Here is a 26,473-nt window from a genome sequence, read left to right on the forward strand (position 1 = left end):
GGGGGGGGGGGGGGGGAGGTACAAATGCGTCCTTTTACTAACGCGCGATTTATTATCATGGTAGAATTCATTAATTAATTTCACCGCGCGGCTCGAAGATGCAGTCGTTATTACTGCAGATTTATGCGTGCCCGGCGGAATTTTGTAAAGCGAATTTCGTGTATATTTGCGACACTCGCTGAATATACCAGTATGTATCCAATAACTCGTTAAAAGTAATGATGTATAAAATGAAATCCGTATTATTTTCTATTTATTCCATTATCGCGGCCGGAATTGATTTTGCGATTGCCTCTTCTCTTAAAATATTGTTACTACGCGCATCCCAAGCGCGTAACAATCGCGCGTATCGTACGAGATTTTTACGTTACGTATCGGTTAAATAAACTCGAAACTAGTTTTCAAAACTGACATTTTTTCTCTGCGCACTTTATTACCGCGTTTATTGCCGTCGTGCAAACGGAGTAGCATCCTTTGCTATGAGGCAGGCAGTAGTAGGATCGCCAAATGTTAGTACAGTGACTTGAAGAAAGTAGTATTTCTTAATTACGCAAAGTAATATTTCCTAGTTATGCGTTTTCAATATCGCGGTTATCATTAAGAAAAAAAAATATATACATAAAACATATATATTGCATTTATATTGATATATATTGCATTTAACTCATTACCGGTCATAATTACTTTACACATATTTTCAATTAGGAGACTAATCTGTTTATGTATAGAGTGCCCCAGACTCTCCTCTGCAATTTGATCGGAATATGGAATGGAGGTAAACATAAAATATATATCGTTTTGCGATATTCACAATAAAACTCGAAATATTAATTAAAGAAGATAAGTAAATGATCACGCGCGATATGGTAAAAGCTATAATGAGACGATGTGTGCTGTTGTGTGTTTGTACATTAGATTAAATTGAACAAAAAGGATCTTTATCATTTTGCAAATAACCACGTAGATCTTTAAAATTGTTACATAATTGTGCACGATAATGCACAAATCTTCTTTAATTAATATTTAAAAATCTATGTAGTCATTTGCAAAATGGTAGACTTTATTGTTTAATTTGATGTAATGTATAAATATACAACGACAGACGACAGAAAGTTTGTATATATTTCCTAGAGATATCAGATTACTCGCAAAACTTCATACTTTCTATCTTTTGTCTCTGTTCCTTCCTTTTACGTGAAGTAAATTGCACTCGAGACTGTCTCACTTTCGATGAGAAAGCTGTTGTTTCTTTAATGAACACTCAATTGTTCTTCTCCAAAGTTTAAGATGTTAGGTATAAAAGATTTGTTCTATTGAATTCCGAAATTCAAGAAAATCCTTACTGATTTACGTTAAGAATAAAGTAAAGCAATTTATATTGGATCTGAGAAAGTATCGAAATAATGTTGTTTAATTTTCTCATAAAAATTCTTGATACTTCCTTTAAGAAATAGATAATTTTTTATTGGATTTTATCTGACGAGAGAACATCATAAATCCTTTGCACCGATTTAATGAAAACAATTTCACGTGCGATTACGAATAGCTCAAGAGGGATGATATATATTTTACGAAATTTGCTCGAGATCCGCACTGAAAGCGAATCGTGTCGCATGATGAGACAGGCTGCCGTCGAGATAGGAAAATTGGATGTAAGTCACCGTGGAGTTCACAATATCGCGCACTCGTCGGACGCACTTTATGAAATTTACACTAACCGCATCACTGTCTACTCTGTGCTCAGCCGAGTTCAATTTCATGAAAAATGTAAGCCAGGCCGACGTTGCGCCGTGTATCACTTTCGGTTTGAAAAATGTCCGCTACATATTTACTTTTCATACGCATGGAGCTTTGCAATTTGTTTTTCAAACTCCAGTATGTATACAACAACCGCGAGACACGTGGCAGGCTTGTTCTCCGATATTAGCGTTGAAAGTTAAACGAAACATCCTGACCATTTTTTTACGGTGACTCTTTTACTCAATATTGCACTTCGTCGTTCCTTTTTTGACGTTGCACATTCTGCGTTTGCATTAAGATACCGTTCATGAATCCTCGGGTTTTGCTCATTTATACTCGCGCAACCACTCTCGCCGAGGAGACTTAAAAGGAGCGCGAGATATCGATTAAATCCATCGGATGTGCAACGGTTTTATGTTGTGTCAAGCCGAATACTTCCAGAATAAGTTAATTGGAAAACTTTCTATAGTTTCCTAGATCTTGTTCTGCTTCTTTTTTGTGCCCTTTCTAACAGCACGTTCCACTCGGCCCCAAGATTCTCGTAATGCTGAACTCAGCATCTTTGTAAATCGAGTTTACGTGTGTAACTTAAATGGTTACTCGTAGAGCCAGATTCGCCGCGTTATCGAGGGACCGTTTATATCGCAACGTTCGTTTTTCCAACACACTCCAGGTGTACATACGTATGTATACATATAAAACCTATATGGACTCGCGACATATTACAGTACATTCTCTACACCGTGAAAAAGAAATGGTTGCTCTAACTAAAAATAGTTACGTCACTCTCGTATTTTTAATTAGAAGACCAATTTATTTATTTACTAGAGATATCGAGTTACCCGTAAAACTTTCTGTTTTTTGTTTTTGTTCCTTTCTTTTACGCTTTTACGAGTAAATTGTATTTGAAAGCTGAGACTGTCCTACTTTCGATGAGAAAGCTTACGTTTCTCTGATGAACATTCAATTGTCTTCCTCTTAAGTTTAAGATATTAGGTGTAAAAAATTTGTTACTGAATTCAGATGAGAAAAAGTATATATACGCGTACAGATATGCGATATATTACGGCGTATTCTTTACGCTGAGAGAAAAAATTGGTCAATCTAACTGAAATTATGATTACGTTTTGCTCCGACCATATTTTTGGGCTGTTTTAACAGCCACGAAAAATGGTAAGTAATAGTAGTAATAGTAGTAATATGTATATAGGGTCATTATCACTAATATTATAGCAGCATTTAATAAAAAAAATGGCTTCTCTGACCATAATTTTACAGTAATTATTTTTCTATGCAATGTACAGTTACAAATAGTAAACATTGTTGCTTTCAGTGTATGCGCCAACGACAATGTGACTTTTTAGTCACATCTAGAGTGACATAACTACGGATCACCAACTTGGTGAGCGTGCCTAATGCAAAGCATCAAAGTTTTACCTCGAGTGCGAGGCATCGATTTTTTATAAGTCGCGCTCCAAGTGCTCCAAGTGGTGCCTATAAGCGCGCGGAGGCAACAGACTCGATGCGAAAAAAGGGTAGTCGAGCTCTCTCCTCCGTCAGCGGCGGAGTGCGAAGACCCCGTTTTTGCGGCATTATTCGTGATGCACCCGAGATCGTTTAGTATGCAGCCGCGTCCTCCTTTTCGCATACCGCACTCATAAACGTATTACCCAGAAAAACAGCGGAAAGAATCCTCGCGAGTCGGACGAGCGAGAGCCGAGGGAATTCAATCTGCTCCGAAAAATATAGCTCGAATAATCGCGCAACGATTTACACGCTCGTGTTGGACACGTCTTCCTCTCTCTCTCTCTCTCTCTCTCTCTCTCTCTCTCTTTCTCTCTCTCTCTCTCTCCCTCTCTCTCCCTCTCTCTTGCCCTTTGCGTGAAAGACGCGAAATAGCTACGCTAAAAAACGTATAATCTCATCTTGGTGAAATCCTTTTATACATTGGCCTCGAGAGTATTCTTCTAAAACCAAGAGGAAAATATTACAACACCTAAAAAAAGACTCTAGTTGCAATTTTCTGTAATCCTATATTTTGAGTGAAAACTTTTTACTGAAAGAGTACTCCTCTTCTAATGAAGTAGATTAAGAAGAAAATATTTGAAAATTCATTTGTGGGAGATAAAGTTTATTTCACAGAAATCAACTTGAAAGCTTATTTCATCAAAATAAATTTTATATGCCTAAATTTTATATAACTAAATTCTCATTTATCACTTTTCATATTAAAATGTTCTTTTCTCGGCATATAAATCTACTAGAATACTCTCTCTATTTTAACTTTTCTTCTTTTGAATCAAGACGGATGAGATTATATTTTCTCGGCATGAGAATTTGTGTAATTGACGCGCGTGTATCGAATCATACGAAAAGGATCTTTGAGAACGAGAGAAAGAGAAGAAGAGATCGACTGTCTCGAGTATTTAATGCAGAGTGGCGATAATTCATTCCCCGGCTTGGCAGAGAACCTTGTAAACCTTCATCGCGCGGTATCGGAGACCAGTTAATTGCACTCCGTAAATAATCTCCGCGCAACGTACCACGCAAATGACCAACCACCCGCGGCCGCCTCCGCCGCCCTTTCTGAATGGCCGGTATCGGGCCGATAGCATCGGACCTTACGACCGAGCACGTACCGCAGAATCGCTCTTCTTCGCCGGCTGCGAATTACTTCGTGGGTGTCATTGGTATTTCTATTGGAATTTCCGACGGTGGAATTTAGTGTGACCTTGGCGCGAGGAATGTCTCGAGACGACTTTGATATTCGTGGCACGACGTCATCCGGACATTCCTTCCGTCTTGCTCGAGTGATGTGTTATTGCAGCGTAGACATATTAAAAGTCCATTAAAGAACCAAAGGGTCGCCACGGATATCGGACGCCAGAAATCTCTCTCTTTCTTGTATATTGATCGCCAATGCGTTGAATTAAGAATGCGCGAGAATTATCGCGTATACGCTGCTGAGCGCCGAGGCGCAAACGCTTCCCGGCTTCGGGCTCGAGGGTGTTGACATAAATTAATATCGTAAAAGTGTCCGTAGTAGGTACTTATCGTCTCAGAGCACACGCAGACTGCGCGCAGAGCGCATGATCGAAAATATTCCGGCGACGTAATTGGAACCGGGGCGATCAAGCGCGAAAAATAGAAGAGGAGTAATACACACACAGAGAGAGAGAGAGAGAGAGAGAGAGAGAGAGAGAGAAGGAAGAAGAGGAGAGACTTAGCAAGTAGGAAATTTCGTGGCGAATTAGTCGGAAAGTTGTAGACGCGCGACACAGCTGGTTTGGAAAGCGCGATCGGTACAAAGACGTTTTACGAGGCGCCGCAGCGGGCTTTTACGCCTCCGAGGTGGTAGCGGCGAGCTCTGTGCAGAGACGTAATCTCAGGTATTGTCCCGCGCTAAATTGGATTCGGCCAGTCGGAATTGTGGCGTTCTCGCCGCGCGCGACCCGTTCGCGTAGACTGTCGCTAAGAAGAAAGGACGGGGCTGTAAAATTATGAAACGAGATCCACGACGACGTGATGACGGCGGGACGGAGGGGAGAGGGAGGAGGTGGTGAACGGAAGGTGCCGACGACGGCGGGATACGACATCTATGTCGACGTCCTACGTGCCTGCGAAAGTTCGGGCGAGGGTCTGACTCGTCGTCGTCGTCGTCGAGGGTTACTCCCGTCGGCGCCTGCTTTCAGGCCGATAGAGTGCACGCTCTACAGACTTGTTGATGCGTATCTTCTCGCGGAAGCATTTTCGCATGTGTGACATTATGCAACTTTTGAGAGGTCTCGTATGTACGCGCGTGCCTATATTGCACCGGGAGTCGACGACGGAGCAGCAATATACGCGCCCGTAGTGTGTCTCGACGCGTTATATATTACATACTTTCTCACGTAAATCTAGCGTTCGCGTGCGCCTTCTCAACCCCCTGTCCCTCGGGGATGCGAATCGAAGGCGAGCGAAGGTGCGCGATTTTTGTTAAGTAAACGACGAAGAAAAGAAACGCTCTCGGATCCACCGCCAATGAATATTAAATACGATCGAAGAACGAGCTCCGGAACGGATATCCTTGATGCGCGGTATAACGAGCGGTGAAGAGGGAAATTACATTTCCCTCGCGCCATCGCCTCTACGCACGGCAATTTTTGCAAGGACTCCTTCTCCGACAGACGAGCGAACGCGCTCGGCGTCGAAGTGCGCGAAAAGGTAAGGCGTCGCGAGACATCGCTTAAAGGTACACTTTATATTCCGTGCGCCTCTCCCTCTCCCGAGGGCATCGCGTCGATTTTTAAGCCGCGACTCGAATCCGCGCGAGATAAATCTGCTGAGCGCGTTCTGCACGGAGTCCCGTTCACGAAAGCGTAGATTTCAGCCGTGTCTCGCGGCTCTTATTGATAGCGGCGTGGCGGCCGCGAAACTTCGCGCAGCCCCACGCAAACTTCGCGGCACGTCGCCATTCGGGCGAATCCGAATGTGACGGTTTTGAATATAGGGCAGAAAGTTTCGCGCATTGTGCCGCCGCGCCGCCATTCGTTAACTCTTCTCCGCCGCGGCATTTAAAGCGCGACTCTCCCGCATTATGCATTATCTCGCGAAACAATCGCTACTTTGTTGCTCATCTCGGTATTGTCCTGCGGAATATTCAATTTCAAAGCTGCAAATGTACTTCGCCGCTAATAATATCAATCGCGTTCACGCCATCAAGTGCCTCGTGCACCATGACCGCTCATCGGTTCACGCGGCTCATTATGTGCATGCGTTCTCGCGTGGCCGAATTCTACAAGTCCTATCGCAAAATACTCGCAATTTGCATTATTTATTGCCTATTAGTTTCCCATTTCGCTAATTCAAGCGCCATTACAATCGCAAATTACTACGACGCATTGTTATTAACGGGGGCGTAAGTGTAACTAGAATATGGCAATTATGACCACGACTAGCTGTACACATTGTGCAGTATCAATCCAATTTGATATTTATTATTTACAACCGCGCTCTATTTAATAATGACATGATCCCCACAATTGCCTACATCATTAACGCCGTCGCATTTATCTGTTATGTGACGTGTCTCCAGAACACCGCGAGTCAAACTTACTTTCTTGAGGTGAATCAATAAGAATGACCCTGGACTGAATCAGTCGAAGGAATATCTCATCGATAATCAATGAATAACATTTCAGTGAAAACATTTCAGCTTTACTACTTCATCTTATATCTCGCACGAAGTTTAATCAGTGGACGTAAGAGTTTATTGCAAGATCTGGCACATAATGGCACATAAATTCATTATATATTGTGCCAAATGCAGCTTTCTGTGTGATGGAATTAATGGCCTTTATCGGCGTGTATTGACACTGCGTTCGCAAGCTGCATCAATAATGGAAACTCTGTTAACTTAATAGAAATCTGCAATCCACAAAATCTCATTGCAGTCAGTAAAATCTCTCCCAATAGATACTTCCACATCAATAATGGAATATGCTTTTGCTTTCATTGATATATTATTGATCCTTGCTATACTGATCAGTGCTATTTCTCACTGAATCTAGTTAGAAATATAGCATCTTATTGAAGAATACATCGATTGTACTTTAAATAGTTAAATCGGAGACTGATCTCCGAAGCAATTATATAAGTGAGATATTTTAGTTTGTCTGAGACGTTCCTGATTAAAGAAACCGCCATATATTTGGAATATCGTATATCGTTAAAAAATTTACCTTAATTTAATTACGATAAAAGAAAAGTATTTATACGCGCGACAGAGTTGTCCCAATTTTAACAACATTGTAATAATTTTATAGCATTATCTGTACAATCGACAATATCTCTTTCCGCCAAGCAATTTAGAAAATATTTTGACCTCTATAGACTTCTTGCAGACGCCTCTTAAATGTCGATATTAAGTTCAAATCGATAAAGGAACGCGAAAGATGAAATGTTACCCTCCTGGAAATAGCAGCTATATAAATGGCTTCGGGCTGTCTGAGACTGGACAGCAAACGGCAGTGATGGTTGCGACGCCGCTTTTAAAAGATATTTTTGTGCGATGCAACACCGTCGGGACATGACGCGGATAAAGATGAGGATAATCGTAATAACTAAAAATATCATTGTGCCTATATATATATGTTGTATGTTTCAAAGGGAAAAGTTGGACTTCTTAATTAGCAATTAATCTGGAACGTATTTTCCGATGTCAGAACATTGCGGTAATAATGTTAAAATAGCTTTTGCATGCAAAAGTAAGTTAAATTAATGTTGCACCGGACGCGGAATCCTCATTTTACCTTATTTTATCTAAAAGAAAAATCTCAAGAAAAATTTTTTACTTAAATTCTATTATAATATTAGCAATAATAATCTTTATATGCATGTTACTATTACTACTACCATAATAATAATCTTTATATACATGAAAATTTACTACTATTACCATTTTCGTGTTAGAACAATCAAAAGGTCAACCATTTTTTCTCTCTCAGTGTACATAGAACGCGAGAAGCAGGCGGCGCGATGCGCCATTTTGATTTCACATGATGTGTTTGAGTCTTCCGGAGTGAAGTATTTCTAAACACCATTTTTCAACACATATGTTTAAATAAACGTACATTACTCTCGTATCGGTTTTGCGCTATCTGTCAACTGTGCTTACAATAAGATCCGCAAGTAAATTTTCCCGGCTGTTATTAGACACGTTTCGGCTGTCTCGAAGCAAGGACAATGTCACGTCGTGGCTATCTTGAGTATCTCGACAAAGACTCAATAAGTTGTCGACGACGCGATCGATTTGTTCGATACGCGGCAACCGATTGTCATCCCTTTACATTCGACTTGCCGGAAAATATATCGCGCGGAAATACGAGCTTTTACGTAAGGCGCGCATCTGTCACACCGCGCTTCTTTCTGCGATATCTGTCTCTCAAGATGCCCCGCTCCTTCCGCTCTTTCCAGCCCTACCTCGGGGGGAAACTCAGGTGAGAATGAGTCGGAGGTATACCGGAAGCTACGGAAGAACGGGCGCGATAGAACGAATGGCTCGTCGATCATCACTGTAGGTCAGCATAGTCGATCCATCTTTGTAAAGCAACCCTTGTCGATGACGGTACTGTCACAAACTCCTGTTTATCTCCCGCGGGAACACGTCCCCGCGAATCCACGCGACATGGTAAACTCGCATGTTTTCGGCGCAAATTGACAGATCGCAACGGCGGCGCGTCAATAATATTCTCACGACGCTTTCTGCGACTCCGACTCGTCTCGCCGATTGATCGGCGATCGGCATGCAAGTGCGCGTGTGCAAAACCCGCCGCGCCCTGCACGAAATTTCTCGATATCGAGTAACGGGAGGACAGGCAGGAGGAAATGACATGGGAGATTTGTGTAAATATTGTATCGCACGATATCGTGCCACGACGTGCGATTACTAAATGAGAGAGGGACTCGGTAATTTTTCAAGCTCATTCTGAAACGAACATGTCTGCTAGTAAAGTCGACATTCGTCGTTTGAATCGAATACACGGTAAAAAACATTTTGTATTTGTGTTGGAATCTGTGTAGGAATTTTTGCGGGGTAAACTTTTAAGCATACTCGTGCATTAATTTAGCATATTGTTATTATGTTATTTTCATTATTCTGTGTTGGAGTTTATATTCATCGTGTTTTTAAGCGTCAAAATAACACAATTTACATATAACGTACATTCTTGGTGACCTATTTTGTATGTAAAGTGTACAATTGTGTTTGTCCGTCAACATATTTGTTGAATCAACAGAAAAATTAGAATGTATTATATGAATGTATTATATGTATTGTAGAATATGAATTGGTGGGACGCGTTGAATTTGACATAAAATCCCTTGCAGTGTACGTGAACCTGCCGAGCGAAGAAATGTAACAGGACGATAGTCATGACCCGGTAGTGTATCCGAGTTTTATCGGCGGGAGTTTTTCCGGTAGTTGCGCGCGACGTTTCCCGCGGAATTTGTGTCTAATAATCCGGATTTGCGGGACGTTTGCTCGGAGAGTTGCCTCGCAACATACAACACGACGCATTTCCGGCTAACGGATATAAGAGACCGCCATTTTGATATTGATCTCGCACCGGTTCCTTGGCATTTCCGGCTTGCCTCGCTGTTCTATGTGATGTCGGAACTATGTTAACTGTTCTGAATAGGAATTTGGCGCTAACTACAAGTACTCTCATGATTACGGGTAACAGAGCGTTGCTAATTTCGCATCCTGGAAAGTCTTAAATGCAATCAGGTTGTAATACGTACGGACTGCGGTTGCGCGCGATCGACTTGGCTCTTAGACAGACATTATCATAGACGCGCGATCTCAGATATTTGCTCATAAAAATGAAAAATTTGCCGAGACGCGCGGACTGAAGTGGATTCTGCTCCGAACGAGGATTTAATCCGGTCCGCCGTTTCTCTTCACGACATTTCGACATCCGGGATTAAATATTTGTTGCCAGGAGAAAGTCGATTCCGATCTGTCAAACGATTCTATAGGCAAAAGGATGACGCGGTAATCCTCGTTTTTATCCACGTTGTGCATCGTAGGGGACGATTCTTTATTGTCGACGAAAGCGACTGGTGTAGTACGGAAATTTTTCGAAAAAGTTACGCGCAGATATATGGATCAAAGTGACGTTATGTATAAAGACACAAATCATCTTGTGCGAAACGAACTTGCGGGTCGAATTTCTTTTCTCGATCGTATTTCATTGTAGCCGCGCTTAAGTTAACGTGGCGGAACAGCCTTGGTAAGTGCCGAGAGTTGCTGGCTCTTGCTCGTTTACATGCAAATTAGGTATATTTCACTCCACGGTAGATGATATCGAACTCTACTCTGTTCGGAGCACGCATCCGACTCAATGTCAGGGCCAATACACCGAAACTTTGAAACAAGCAGCGCGAGACAAGCCGAATAAGTTCCGCGATGCTCTATCCCATTATTTTTATCGAAAATTATTATTCTCACTACTTGTTACCAGTTTTAAGGATATGTATCTTCTTCTATTTCAAGCTGACACGTCTAAAGAATATTAAGACACATCAGCACGGAGAAAAATAATTGATCCTGCACATATCCATTATATAATTACTGTTGTTTTTCATCTCTTGCGATGCGAGAAGAAAAGGGAATTTTAAGAGTATCTAAACCAGAGTTTTCAAGTAGAGACGACTTTTGAGAGACTTAATAAATAAAAAGGTCAATATATTATTAATAGAATTGTCATTAACGCTTTGAACGCCTCCGTCTCCCAAGTAAGCGGCAATAAAAGGGAGAGAAACACATCCCGCGCGAGTTTTGCGTTCGCGTGTGAATTTCAGAGTGTTTCGGTTTTGAGCTTACTTTACACGTCAGGTGAAAGATAGCGGCGGCCAACTTTACGTGTCGATAATGTACCGCAACCGTTTAGCAAGTTGGATGAAACCTACACCATCACTTAGGTATTATACCGATATTATTGAAGTTTGTAGCGCAAGTAATGGCGTGTCGAGAATGATGTAAATAGCTTCGCAATAATCGCTTGCCACAGGAACCGCTTTGTCACATCGTAACACTTATGTCGATATATTCGCCTAAACTCGATTTACCGTGTGTGCCACGGTATGTGTAACCGCTTTATGGCGTGCATTACACACTTACGTTCGTTGAAATTCCGCTTGCACGTGTATATCCCCGTTAGAAGCGCACCTCATCCGCCTACGCGCCCGTATAGCCCGTGTAATCGTTCCCGGCTCTGTAGCCTTATTACAATTGTCGCGGTATATTGTGGCGAAGCGTGCTCTATAACACGCCGGCGCGTATTCCACACACTCGCCGGGAAATTGTTTCGCAACGTATGTAATTATTTTGCGGACCCGCGGGAGAAAAAAGGAGGCAGAGCCCGCCGTCTCGCGCGTGTGTAATTTTATTTTCGAGCTATGCGCCTGGCACATTTTACGTTATTTATATTCATGCACCTTAGATTCCCTACCACGTAAGATGCACTCGGGATGCTCGGGTTTCTACATTCTCTAGCGGGCTGCGTATATAAGCGAATAATTTCGAGGATTTTGCCGTCCGTATTAAATTGCGCGCCGGCCCGCGAGGCTTTAGCGTCTCCGCCTTCCAGCGGCGTGTACGCGCGTGTGGCTTGGAATCGAATCGCGACGAGAGCTTCTCGGACACACCATACCGAGAGAGAACCACGCGACCCCCTGCTTCCCCCCTGCCCGACGACAAAATTTATCTCGTTTATTCTCCCGATCTCGCGACGGCGAATTTGATTATTCCGAATCTCTCTCTCACCTTACGTGATATTCGCTCTGCCGCTCCGATATCTGGGAAATTTCTCCGGGACGATTCACTTGCTATAATGCAGTTAAGACTCGCGCTCCCTGCGACTTTGTAATAACTGATTTATTACGGTAATCTACTTTACCCCGGCGACACGCGTGCCGATATATCTTTGAGAATGAAGATAAAATTATCATAAGTGCGCCAATCTCAGATTAGAATTATATAGTATTCTTTAGTCACGTTTAAAAATCAAATTTTTCATTGAACTCTTTTACAATCTTTGTTCTCAAAGTAATTTATATCTATTAAATTGGTCGTATTATCAAATGGACTGTGGAAATTGAATTAAATAATGCGAATATCTTGTCAAGCTAAATGCAAGATGCTAGTTGCTTAATTTTGCATATACTTGTCACTGTACGTGTACGTACCAAGATTGTCTTCTGAGAGAAAAAATATATTTGATTTAATTAAAATGGTAATTATTTTTCGTCCCAATATTGATTGTTCTAACACGAAAATAATAGCAGCGGTATACACACAAAGTAATAAAATTATCATTACTAACATTATAGTATTATAAAAATAATTTTTCATAAAAAATTATTTTCTTTTTTTGCAATAATTTATAGTAATTATTATTCTATGTGAATAGAATATTACATATTCATATTTATATTGATATATACATATCACATATTCTATGGAAATTCTTATATTTACAAATGCTAACTTTTTTTCTCAATGTTAAACACTTATATATACTTTTATATACTTTTTAGCGTCAAAACCATTTCACCCCCGAATTTTTTTAATAATTATTATTTTTCTAGTGATTAAAAAAAGTCAATCTGACGAGAGAAATGTGTAAAAGTGTATGTGAATTCAGGGCAATCTTGGCGCGCGCATTCGCATTGTTAAATATTATATATATATATATATATTTTTTTTTTTTATATATATATAAATATTTTAATATAATTGCTGCTCGGACCTCTCTGATTAATTGAATCAAACAACGCGAGTACTATCGCGAGTCAACCTGAGCTGAACGCAAGATATTAATTACTAGATTTTATATATATACAGGGTGTTTTTTTTAACTTGAGACTGCTAAATATCTCGAAAAATAAGCATTAAATTTAGCGGGAACATTAAATTTAGTGTTAAATTCTTAACATATCCAAGTAATATTTACGATAATTCGAAAAAACATGTTTCCGACAAAAGTTACTTTTCTTCGACGTAGCGTCATTATAGGGGATTCCCTTTGAAGAAAACGAAGGTTACCCAATTTTCGCCAAATGCAGCACCATCTATCAGAAATAGAAAAAAAAAGTTCAGACAAAAGTTACGTGTTTTTGGATGTAGAATCCAAATCTGTAATAAAAAGTAGGGGTTCCCATTTAAGATTTCAAAGTTACCTCCCGCCCCATCCCCAGGGGGGCGGGAGGTGGATAATTTTTGTGGGATTGAATTGCGCCCTTAAAACTATTGAGGGTTTATTTGGGACATTTTTGTCGTACAATGCTTATTTTTCGAGATTTTAGCAATCTCAAGTTAAAAAAAACACCCTGTATATATATATATATATATATATATATATATATATATATATATATATATATATAAAATCTAGTAATTAATATCTTGCGTTCAGCTCAGGTTGACTCGCAATAATACTCGCGTTGTTTGATTCAATTAATCAGAGAAGTCCGAGCAGCAAAATAAAAAGGTATCGTTCGTCATTTCGATACGTGCAGAACTGCTCGCCATCATTCCGATCTTAAGAGAAAATGATATCAAATTGCAGGCGGCGAACGAGGAAATATTGGGAATCACTAATCTCGGAGAGCGAAGCGAAAGTTATACCGTGGCTATCGGAAGCTCACGTTTTTCGGAACGTCATCGTTTTTCTTCCTTTGCAAAATTGGAAAACTGCTACAGCTAACCGTTATCCGGCCTGCGCCGCCGCTGATTGACCTCAATCGAATACCCGATAGTTTGCCGTTGAGTAGATGTGAAATACCGTACAATGGATAGTAGGCGAACGTGCAGGTGACGAAAGATACACTTATGCGCGGCACAGTTCAAATTCATTGATTTCTTACGGCTCCATTGCGCCATATGTCTTCGTCGGGGCATTATAAAATCGTCAGACCTAGAGTTCCTCGAGTTAGACTCGGGAGATCGTCTGTTATTTGTACGGAGAAAGAATAAAAGTGAGTGAGAGAGAAGCTGCAACGTGCTTCGTCTCTTAGTCTTAGAACTTCTCTCTTATTTCCACCAGAGTTTCTCTCTCACTTCCACTCACGCCATTCCTAAAAATAGCGAATAGGACCAATCAGAAGTCATCATACTTCGTCCTAACTCTGACTAGAGGAACTCTAATTAGACTCGAATTGCGTTCTCTGTGGATGAACGCGAGAGATATCACGACGAAATTATTCGCGCGTGGACGTTATTCTCGGGATGACTTTGAACTCGCTGTATGATGGGAAGCGTAATGAGAACGTCACGAGTAACATATGCGTATAATTCGAAGGAGCTATCGCGCGAGCTCTTGATAAATATTATAAATAACGGATTACCGTCGTTCACACACGTCGTTTTCCGTGACACATTATCATATGTCGCATTATCATATGTCGCATTCGGACGATGATCTGTCCATAACTGTTACGGTCTACTGTCATTCTCGATCAACGGCGAGGACAGCTTCGTCGTGAAACTCGAGCTGATCCTCGTCGGCTCGCAGCCGGCGATTATTTGAATATTTTACGGCCAATATCTCAACGGACGGTCTTAATATTTTATGTCGATGCTTTTGTTTCAGCGGGTGGCGGTGCCTGGACAAGCGGACTCAATTCGGCGTGCTCGTTCACGCGCGCGCGAGTACCTGATAAATCATATTTTACAGCGGGCTATATCGGAATCGCCTGTACAGATGGATGTCTCGGTGTCGCGAAAAGAGCAAACTGGGAAACGCACGCCTATAGCCACGCATACACACACACACACACACACAGAGACACACAAAGGGGAAGAATAAGATCGGGCAACAAAAAGGCGGACGCGCGTGGAGAGTTCTATAAGGCTCCGTTTCGCGCGAGAGATGCTTTCTCGCTTTCGCCGCGAGAGAGCAAGTTTTAATTCTCGTCTGTCGTACAAAGCGAAACGTAACCGAGACGAGCGAGGAGGACTTTCGCGATTTTATTTCACTCAGCGAAACGGCCGCGTAATAATGTCTTTATGTAAACACAAGAAGACGAGAAACTCGCGCTACTCTGAAAAGTAATGAAGCGACGTGCCTCGCGAAAACTTCTCCGCTGCTCTCCTTCGATATTAAGCGCGATAAGAGAACCGAATCGAGATGTCTGATGGTCCTCACTCCCCTGCTTCCCGACCACGGGAGGAAAGGAGCGTCGCGGAACGAACTGAGGGAGAGAAGCGAAACTTGTTTCGAGTGGCGGCCGAGTTGTTCGCGAATTTATGAGAGTTTACGTCGTGCTCGAATGGGCCGGTTACAAGTTAAAGGGTTCGGGAATCTGCTTAAACCGTGAAATATTTTAGATGCGCATTCGCGGAGTCCGCGCGAACGTCATAACTCGCGCCGCAACGGCAGTTACGGCGCGTAAGCCGACATGCCGAAAAATTGCCTTTCCAAGTGGAGAGACGCGAAGGATTTGAGAAAGAGAACGACCGGTCGTTTAAATCCACACGGAGGGGGCACGGTGCATCGCGAATTGTCCGCGAATTGAATGGGGATTCGCGTTTTCGTCGGATTATCCCGCATATCCGACGTTGAAATCGATCGTATCGACGTGATCGTATGGAAACGCGTTTCCAGCAATTGCTATTTTTAATACGCAATATCAGCTCTAATTATATACAATAAAATCATCATTATTATAATAATTATTAATATAATAAAATTCATAAAATAAATGGACCAATAAGAGATTTTCATTGAAAATTAATTTCCGCAATTTTTAACCTACATTTGACTCTCATTTATTTTATGACTGTACATCAAAGAGCCGTAATTAGTCGTTGAATAATAAATTTCACTTAGCAGTATATCCATGTCCCATTATTTGTAATCTTTATATCATCATACATGTAATGAACACATAAGCGATATAATAAATACATGTGGATTTTTGTAATTCTGACACCGCCGCCCTGCCGTTATTCATAAATATTACACGTAAAATTCATGGACGGACCTGCGAAGTTTCATTACGCGAGCTGCAGGAGACGCATCGCCCGACGCGATGCGATCACGCGATTCACGCGTATGTCCACGACCGATGCCTTGCGCTATTTTTTATCCGGATGTAGCGCAGTTAGATTCGCAGCGTTCGCGGATGCGTATCCGAGGTACCGCGGGAACGTTACCTGCATGGTTTCCGCAGGTAGCGCGCGCAACGGCACTTTGTGTTCAGAGGCGCCTTAAAAGTTTTCCCATTTCCGCGGTGCACTATCGCGCTGCTCTCATGTGGCGGCGTACAACCGGGATTCCGGCGTGCCGCTGCTCGCGCGAGCACGCCTATAAGACGGGCTCGCGAGTGGTTGAGCTCTTGTGGCTCGGGATTGCCTCGCTCTTTCGAGGAGGATTCATACGGCATTCCTGAGGAGAGACCGGCGAATCGAATCGCAAGGGCGAGAAAAAGATACGCCGGGTGGGCCGGGGGAGAAGAAGAACGGTTAAGAGTGGAGCATGTAAGGAAGATCAAAGGGGTTATACGTAAAAGGAGAAATCACGCGCGTAAACATCCCGCAAAATTCACCGACATCTCGCCGATATCTAATCGCGACGGCGGCGTCTCGCGGTGAAAAATTCGCGGGAATTTTTCACCGCGAGACGCTCGAAACCGAGAGAGAAAGACAAAAAAGAAACAAAAAAAGAAAGAAACAGACTTTGATCAGAAGGCAACGTCGTTCTGTAATTTGATACGCGTTTGATCAATGTCTGCGGTGGCCTTTACAAGAACTGCCTGTCTCGTTGCGCGACGCGCAAGATTGCGTTATACCTGAATGTCACGAACGATATCCGAGAGGGATTTAATAAAATCATCCTGTGACGTCGTAGGGGCGAGAGAGACGGAGGGATGGAAAGAAAACTTGTTACTGCAGCCGTCAAGCTGTATATGGAAGAAAATGTTTTGTAGAAATACGAGGGTGGCGCGATGGTGGCACACCCAGCGGTGATGAAATGTTTTCCTTACAGGAGTTAAACGCCTGCTTCTCTCGTGATGGATGCGGCCGAAACAAATTCAATATATATCCCGGATACTTCCCGTGTGTTATTCTTACAAAGTGGCTTTCATTTGTGCTGTGAGAGAAATTTTCACGGAGAAAACGGAGAAAATGCGCGCGTTTTGACGTTTAATTAATTTCGTTAACATGACGGCTTGTGCGTCGGTCGTTTAATGATCGATCGGATCTCACGATCAGCTAATAGCACAATTTCGCAGTGGCATGTGATACCTGAAGATTTCTTCAACAGCGACTTTGGAGGGGAATCTTTTTTAGAAGTTATTTAAGACACTTAAGCTTAAACGAAATCAAACAGCACTTTCAACGAAATCTACTGTTGTGGATAAAGGCATATCCGTAAAAGCTTTCGCGAGTTTACGCGTATCGGATTTCTCATCGGATATCGACTTCCAATTCGAATTTCGTATAAATCCAATGAAACGTTCTCGCGACGAAAAATTCGTGTTTACTAATTGACACGCTAATGTCCTTAAAATTTCTAGATTAGCTTTGCGTCAGCGCTCGTAGAATAGAGCGATATTAAAACAGAAAATTGTCCCCTTTCATACGCGCGTTTCCCGTAGATACACGGAATGTCAGATAAAAACTGTTTAAAGGATCCTAAATTTTTATTTGAACGAAAAAAGTATCGCATACCATAGATCCGAGTCGCGACGGGTTGAAACAAAAAAAATTTTTACCTATCTATCTATTTCGACGTAACCATACGCGAAAGAGAGAGCTACATCAAGGTAACGCGAATGAAATTTGCAACAATGCACATTGTAGAGTTAATGACTTTTTTTCCTTTTTTTAGATTTGTTCTCCAAACAATCACTTTTTTGATTAACCGTGATTGAATTGCACGGAGCCAATTCCTTTGTGAGCGTTTCAGTCGGACGCGCCATAGCTGGCGGGGCTTTGGAAATTGCTCGATGCGCTCATATTACAAATCACTGACTCTTTCTATATAATATACTGCAGCCCGCTAACGTGATGAAGACCGAGCGAGATGGTGTTAGATACGCCGCTGTGTTTTCCGAGGAAGGTGAGAAACGACCACGGATACTGCACACGTCGGTGTATGGACTCGGAGACTAATAGAAGCCAGAGAGCGATTTCTCGCGCTAAGTTCACGATCTTCGATCTCGACTGTCCGCACAGTGAGAACTGTTAAAACCTGGCAATAAAGTAAACTATCGAGATCGTTGGAAACTCGTATATACCAATAATTAATAGAAAATACATTCATGTGCATACTTCTGATATATATTAGCCATTTAGTCTGTCTAAAACTAAAGTTATCAAGTTTGCTTAAGTACTTTCTTCATATTGAAATAAAATGATGATATAAAACATGGCTTATGTCCAAGTTGTATGTGTGCGGACATAAATATATTTAATTTTCCTGCTGATAAGATTTAATTAAAAAAAAAAGAATATTGATGAATTAATTTTAATCGTCAGAAAAATGCGTAAAAATGTATAAAATTAATTTCTGTCAATTTTGAATGTGAGTGACTTTACTATGCGTCCCTTCCGATCGTTCCCCTCTATTGTCGCGTTTTTCTACCTCCGAATGCTGGTTTCCTTTTCTTTCCAATGTAAATCTCGTGTCAATTATTCGCTACTGAATGCGATTACACGTAATATGTTCCAAAACTAGGATGTTCTTCGATTACGAGAAAATGTGGCAAATATGTAGAATTTCCGGATAAAGCTCCCATCAGAGCCGCTTTCTCGCGAAGAGGTAACTCAAGGGCAACAGAGTTTTGAGTTGCTCGAAAGTTATCTTACCGTATCCGCTTATAACAGCAGTGTTCGGCAAGTAGTTTACCCCGTATCCGGTGTATTATGTGAAGGGGCGCGTGTTACAAAATACCGTAAAACAGATGCGTATAAATCGCGATCGCGTAACCGTAGCCGACGCCGAGCCAGAAACGAGGCGTGACGATCGGAACGGATAGTCCCCCGTTGCAATTCATCTTCGTCTCTTTTTCGATGGGCCGCGCGACCGAATTATCCACGTGAGGTCCCGTGTAACCGCACACGGTGGATTACGCGGCGCACGTATCGCGCGGGGAATTCGGTAATGAAATGTCCAGCATGTCGGGGTAGCAATTTGCGTTTCCGAGATGAAAAGTCGAATATTTGCCGATCCCTGTGCGAATTTTCGGGCTACGGCCTGTACGCGCCCGAGCGTAAACGCTCTCGCAGCTAGCGGTTAGAGGGAGAGGAGGGGGTGAGGAAAGGGGACGGGAGGGAGCGGCTCGTACACGGCGGAATTTTAATCGTGAAACATTTTCGCAGCCACCGTCATTAATTTAACTGTTGTTAATGTTGACAATTAGCCCTCGCGTGCGTCGGCTACAAAGTATCGGTCTGTTTCGCGATCATTGAATTCAGTCGTTTGCCGTGTCATTCCGGCCTTTCCGTCGTGCATTTCTGTGACATGACGTATCGCGCTCGATTGTTGTTACCGGGCGAGTAAATTAGCATCTCTACGCGTAAACAGGCCAAGTCGATATTTAGGACGGCGCGAACCGGCTCGTATCTCTCTCTCTCTCTCTCTCTCTCTCTCTCTCTCTCTCTCGCAATAACAAGCTCTCTCGCGGCTACAAGCGGCACTCGGCGAAAGACAAGTTGTTCGGCACAAATACAGGCGGCGATCAAGAGTTCATGACCTCTCTCGCGGCGAGCGAGTTAGTCGCGTGGAAGGAAGTACTTACTCTCTAACTAGAGAATTCATAAAAAGCTCCGACGTTACATAATACCCTAAGTTCGAACGCAAACTCACAGTCGTCACATGACGAACGGGGAGGGGAATGGAATTTCCGCGTCTTGATCTTTGCCCTCTATTCTCCGTCGCGCCGTGCCGTGCCGCGCCGCGCAGATTCCGCCGCCCTCTTCTCTCTCCGCGGTAGAGAAGTTTCAATCGTCGGAATTACAATTTCGATCTTCAAATAGCCGAACCCCCTCCGGGTTAATATTTCATTCCTACTGGTCTTTAAACAGGGGAATCGATTCCTCAGATATCGAATTCCAGGACCGCATTATATTCGGGACCGGAACCAATTTAACCGGTGGACATAGTTGCTCCTGGTACCGATCCGCTGAGATGAGAATTAAAGTGATTTTCATAGTTACCCAAGATCGAATTTCATTACCGTGCGACGTAATAAATTTTTTGTCGCTTTCTTGGAGCCGAGTATTACGTCGCTCGAGACTCTGAGAATCTCGTCGCGTCTTTGATAGCCTGCGTCGTACAAAAAGAGAAGGGAAAGAATAGAAGAGATGGACGCGACGTGTCGTGAAGAGAGATAGTGGCAACATGCGAGATCCATCACTTTCATTCACTCTGTCGACAAACGACGATCATTCGCCTATCTCAGTGCGTTAGCGCGCTCTCCAGAGAGAGAAAAAGAGGAAGAAATGGAAAGAGAAGGAGAAACGATTATAGAGAGACACCGCGAATTTTGCTCGTGTCCCAAAAGTTGCGTGCTCGCACGACAATACCAACGGAAAGTCGCGACGCGACACCCCCGCTTAATTGACCGGTGGAAAGCGCAAAATAAAGGCATAAAGGCCGCGCATAATTCCGCGAGCGTGGGGAAAAGTTTCCTGGCTATTTGTTTTCAAAATTAAATGTCCACAGTCTACATTGTCGCAAGATGAAAAGCAATTTATACAGGTAGCGGCGGTGGTGTCGTTGCGCGGTGCCGTCGCCGCCGACGCTGACGCCACAGCCACCATCACCCTCGAGAGCTGTGTTAACACAAATGCCGCCTTTGAAATCGCAAGTTATCCCCGACCAACTTGCCGAGTCCGAACTTTCGCAAATTGAAGCCGGAATGGAATATTCCAGCCGGCAGTCAATGGACGACGTACAACGCGCCATGCAGATCCATCCCTGACCTCCCTCTCTCTCATCCTCGTTCGTTCGTTCGTTCGTTTCCGTTCATCGCGCCGAATGCTCGGGGGATCGTTATACGGAAACGCGATTCGCGCGGTATTACGGGGACTTTGTCGTCGGAACGGTTACGGAGAGCATCGCCGCGATATCGAAGATACATCGGAACGATTTTGCCGGTTTTGCGTTCGCCAAATTTCGGAAGTTCTCTGTTCTAGCCTGTGACGCGGCGCTCAGCGTCCGACTGTGTGCCGTTAAGGCTGAATTCTCACAGTAAAACTTCTCTTCTTCTCCGACTGTTTTGTCCTAATAAAGAATTTCAAGACGGTCGGTTGAAATTGAGGCGTGTTTTCGTGATAAAAGCTGGCCAGCTTCGCACCGGAGCGCGCGTGAGATAGAAAGAGAGAAAGAAGAGAGGGAGGTTAGGAGAGGACAGGTGGAAACTGCGGGGACAGGTGTAACAAGAGGAACAAGGATGCGAGTTGCTGTGAGGGCTTTCTTTTTACATCCCAGGGAAGAAATGCGTCTCAATGCGATTCTATCCGACTCAGCCCTCGTTAGTCGCTTCTTTTGTGACGACAAATTGGGCTGCTTCGCATGTAGTGAAGCGACCAGTTCTCTCTCTCTCTTTCTTCCCCTCCCCCTATATTTTTCTCTCTCTCTCTCTCACCATTCCTCCCTCCCTCTCGCGCGTCTTGTCGTTTTCCCGTGGTATTTTTCATTTCAATCTGTAACGTATCGTTTCGTCGGTTGTTGAATGGCACCTGTGACGTGCCGGTCGCCTCTCGTGAATATTAATTGAATTCTACGGGTGACAGGTGACTGATCGATATGTACGGCCGAGCGGCCGACCGCCGCGTCCTGTACACTCTCGTTAAGCTTCCATAAAAGTTGATAGGATAAACGCGAGCTTGACAAATAAGTGCTGGCTGGCACGCGTCGCGCGCGGCTCAAGAGGATCCCTGTTATCGCAGGGTCGCGACGTGAGTACAGCACTCACCTGGTTCTCCGGTTCGTGTGTATCGATGCGCTACTCTACTCCCGGTATCGTCCTCAATCCCGCCGGGTTTCCGAATTGTTCCCACTTCTTAGGCGCTTGTCGCTCGTTCGAGAGTATCCATAGAACCAACGTGTAATAAGAACGTGAGATAATAATTACGGCTACGGAGACGCGCGAGAGAGCGGCTGTTATTAGGAGCGCACGTTGTTATATCGGGTTACAGTGTGTCCTCTTTGACTTATCGGCGACTCATGCTCGTCGCGTTCGTAGTAATTCCCGCGCACGTATATCAGTGGTGGCGTCGAAACGTTCCGCATTCGAGATTCACGGAAGACACACGGCCGGGTAATGTAATATCGCGAGCGACTCGCGTTACGTTGCCGTAGCGGCGACTAACTCTCAAGGCTCTCGACCACGCGACTCGAGCTTACGACGCGCAATTGCTTTGCGCATTCGAAAGCACGCCGCTGGGTCACACACCGACGTCGACGGAAGCGGAGATTTTGGGTGCGATGACCTGTGTTGGACGGAAATTGGTTACTCGTTTTGGTTCGCTATTTACCATAATTTTCGAATCTATGATCTCCGGTGAAATTCTGAATTGAAAAAATCTAATGTTATAACACAATAAAAAAGGATTTTGTTATTGGAACGAAAATTTTGTCAAAACTGAGTCAAAATTCGGTTAAAATGGGATCAACTCATTTGCCAATTACCAAATGTTTGATAATTGTAACCAAACAGTTTGGTACATTTATATATCTTATTTTCTCAATAATACATGCAACATTAACACAAGTAAAAATATGGTAATGTCAAATCGTACATATCAAATATTTTAGTTCCAAATATGAGAATAGTGTTTTCAGTGTAGAATTGATCCTTCCCGATTAGAAATCTATTCCATAAACTTTATCAGGCTGATACCAATCAATTATCTAGTTTATAGATGATATTCAATCCTGATGAATTATCTAACACATCGTGATAATCAGAACTTTATTAATAATTAGGACCTAGTAACCTACGATACAAACCAGATAACTGAACCGGGAACAACCGGATCATGGAACAAATTTTTAATCACATCTTTCTCTCTTGATCGCGTTTGCGAACTGAAAATACGGCTATTTTGAATAATTCTCGTGACAACGCGAGAAAAACAATACGATGCGACAACGCGCAAATAAATTTGGTTTTGAAGATTTAGCAAATATTTACGTTATCGCGAGGATTCGCGCCGGATCTTTTAGCCGTGCAAACGTTCCTACTACAATACGACACAACTGATAAGCGCTAAAACGCAGGATTTACGACGCGAGAGATTTACATCGAGCATCGAGCTACTTACATGCTCTATGCCGGACTTGCCACGGCTTTTGTTCATACAACCCCCGTATCGATTCATCGAAAAGTCTGACCTGCAGCTCGCGCGTTCTTCCGAGATGAAAATTGAATTAAACAGTTACGGAAAGTTGCTTCCCGATTCTCTTTTCACAGTAAGAGTGCTGGAGAGTTTTACTTTTTGCTTGTTTGTTTCTTTATTCCTACGAAAAGTATAAAAAGTGGCGAGGAACGTATCTAGAATAAATTACATGCGTTAATCCCCTGGTGCGCTCTTAACGTCTAATCGGATTCGTCGACGTTCCGTTTGTTGCTCCCCGGCAATCTGATGATTCTCAGACACGGACCATGTTTTTAATCTCGGAGCCGAGGAGAGCAAGGATAATTTCTCCGGCGCGATGTATAGGGGAGACCGGCTTTAGATGTCCCTAAGGGTATGTTGCTCATGTACTCTTTTTGGTATTTGTTTTGAGAGGAACAGTGAATACAAAATCGCGAAATGATCCTTTTAGAAATAGATTTTCCCTAAGTTTCATTAAAATCAAAATAATATGACAGTTAAAAGAATAAAAAAACTTGATTTAATAGTGACAAAGTAAATTTTCAAGCCTCTCAAAATTTTATGTTAATATTCTCTATCGTGAATGAATAAAGTTGAGCGATGTTACTAGCTAGAATGAAGCTTCCTGCAAGTATATGATATAATGTTTCGGATGATAAAAGCAATTTTCACTTACAAAGTGATTGAAATCGAGCGAATATGAAATATGGGCGAACGAAGTAAAGTTGACTCATAATTGAAGATCGACAGGAAGACTATGGAGACTCGCTGATAGGCTAACTACTAATCAAGATACATATTTTATATGTGGCCTTCTTACTTTGAGTAATTAAACCTGATATCAGGACAAGGTCATCACGTATGTATGTTTGTATTTTGGTTATTACAAAACAAAATATACGATTGACAGGATCGTGGCGGGCATTAATAGGCATTGAAAGAAGGCTGCATCTACCATGCCTGTACAGTCAGTCACAACAATGAATTGTTTGAGAAGATGTAGCTTCTGAAATGTAAATTCTGAGATACGGGGCATCTAGCCCCGCGGTCTCTCCCCTACCACGTGTGCACAACACTCACGATAGAATGTTGCAGGTACACTAGTAGCCTGCTTTTCGAGTATTAGAGTTTCTCGAAGGAAGGCTCTGCCAGAGGGTTTACACAGGATTTTCAGGGATTCGAACGTCGGGCTGTCAGTGCGGCGGAAAAGTTAGCCGACGTGCACCGTCGTTTGGCTTCCGTTTCCCGTGACGGGGATTTCTCAAATGTAAATTTAAAGTCGCGTCTTCCGCCGGTGCAAATTTCATCGCTTTCGACTCACGACGGCGTGTGACACTTGGACGTCGCATTATACATGCATATTACATCTCGAACGCGAAACTTTTAAGTTGCTCGCCCTGCATTAATTATGCAGTGTGCTTTAATCGTCGTTTCTTCATTCAATTACACGACAATGTAAAGTTTCGTCGCGATCTCTTCGGCTTGAAATTTTCACGCGCGGATTCTCACCTCCGCCTCTACCTTCTCCCTCCAGATCCATTTCCCTTTCGTTAGCACCTCGATATTAATGAATATATACGTACTCTACAAAGATTTACGTCAATTACGTGAAATTTAATATACTCTCTCCCTCTCTCTCTCTCTCTCTCTCTCTCTCTCTCTCGTTTTGATACTCTGCCAATTAATTTTATGTCTCGTAATTTAATATCGCACGTGAAAATCTTCCTGATAATTAATCATCTTAGCTCCCGCGATAATTTCGTTAATTTCACCCGGGTTTATATCTTAATAATTACGACTACGCGAGGCTTATGTTCTTCATAATATTTCACAACGCATAATTTAGATTCTGCATTCCGTTTTACTCCTCCCCCATTACGTATACATCACACAAACCTGTGTGTGGCAAGTTTATTTCGCTTTTTGAGGTCAGCGTAAGGTCGCTCAAAATAAAAGAAGGAAAGAAAAAATTGGCCGGATTTGTTCAACGCGTCGCGACGAAATGCGAGCGCGCGCGCGAGTTTTTATTTTCGATTCTTCCTATGCGATTCGACATGAATTCTAAGCGCTTGCGGGGTGAAATTTTCATCTCATAAAGTAATGATACCACTCACGCGCGTACGAATGCTTGCGTGAGTCCGTCGCGACGGTGACACGCGTAAGCTTGCGCGTAAACGTATGCATGGACACGTAAAGCACACATTTGCCCTCGCGTCCATGTAGGCACGTACGTATCGTGTCCGTACAGTGTGAGTGGAGGGCGGAAAAGAGAGGATAGAGACGACGCAAGAGAGTATGAGGCCCGTAATAAATGCGAGCGCAGAAAGTGGTGAATAGCCGGAACTCACGACGTCGACAACCCAGCACGCTCTTTCGCCTCCTCGTTGTCGTTTGCTTCATTATTTCCACGCCAGTTTCGTCGGCCGTGGTTTTTCTTCGCGGGGAGTTCCCTTGCCGGGGGCATCGCTCGTGTCTTCCTTGAGTTGGGAAAAGCGGAGTGAGACGAGGCGAGGCGAGGCGAAAAGACGCGTCTCAACGTAGATGACGGCGTTTCGAAGCCCGCGCGAGGATACATCCGCTTTAACGTAGACGCCGGCCAGCAGCAACCCCCTTTTCAGCGGTTTTCACCTAAATTGGCGGTTTTTGTTTCAGTATGACCGACGCTCGCATTAGATTTTCGCGGCGGGAGCTCCGTCGCGCTCACTAATTATAGCGACCACCCTAATCCAGCGACCGCCACGAGATGTATCGCGCCAAGGGAAAAATAATCTAACATTGGCTGTCACCCGCAATACGCGCGGGTCGCATCGTCAATATTTCTTCCTTCGCTCGCCCGCGTGGAAGAAACCTTTGGTTAGA

General features: G+C 43.1%; 1 protein-coding gene across 1 annotated transcript in view; it reads right to left on the reverse strand.

Annotated features, from left to right (window-relative positions):
• The window catches only part of LOC116853900 (protein artichoke-like), a 202,093-nt gene extending 179,104 nt beyond the window's left edge, over positions 1-22,989 (reverse strand). Inside the window, exon 1 of the mRNA XM_032835230.1 lies at positions 22,210-22,989. The gene's annotated coding sequence lies outside the window, so the exon portion shown is untranslated. The remainder of the gene's footprint in view (positions 1-22,209) is intronic.
• Between the last annotated feature and the right edge of the window lie 3,484 nt (positions 22,990-26,473).

The sequence above is a fragment of the Odontomachus brunneus genome, unplaced genomic scaffold (assembly GCF_010583005.1).
Source record: "Odontomachus brunneus isolate Ranch 3 - 2012 unplaced genomic scaffold, Obru_v1 Obru_scaffold_007, whole genome shotgun sequence".
Lineage (NCBI taxonomy): Eukaryota > Metazoa > Arthropoda > Insecta > Hymenoptera > Formicidae > Odontomachus > Odontomachus brunneus.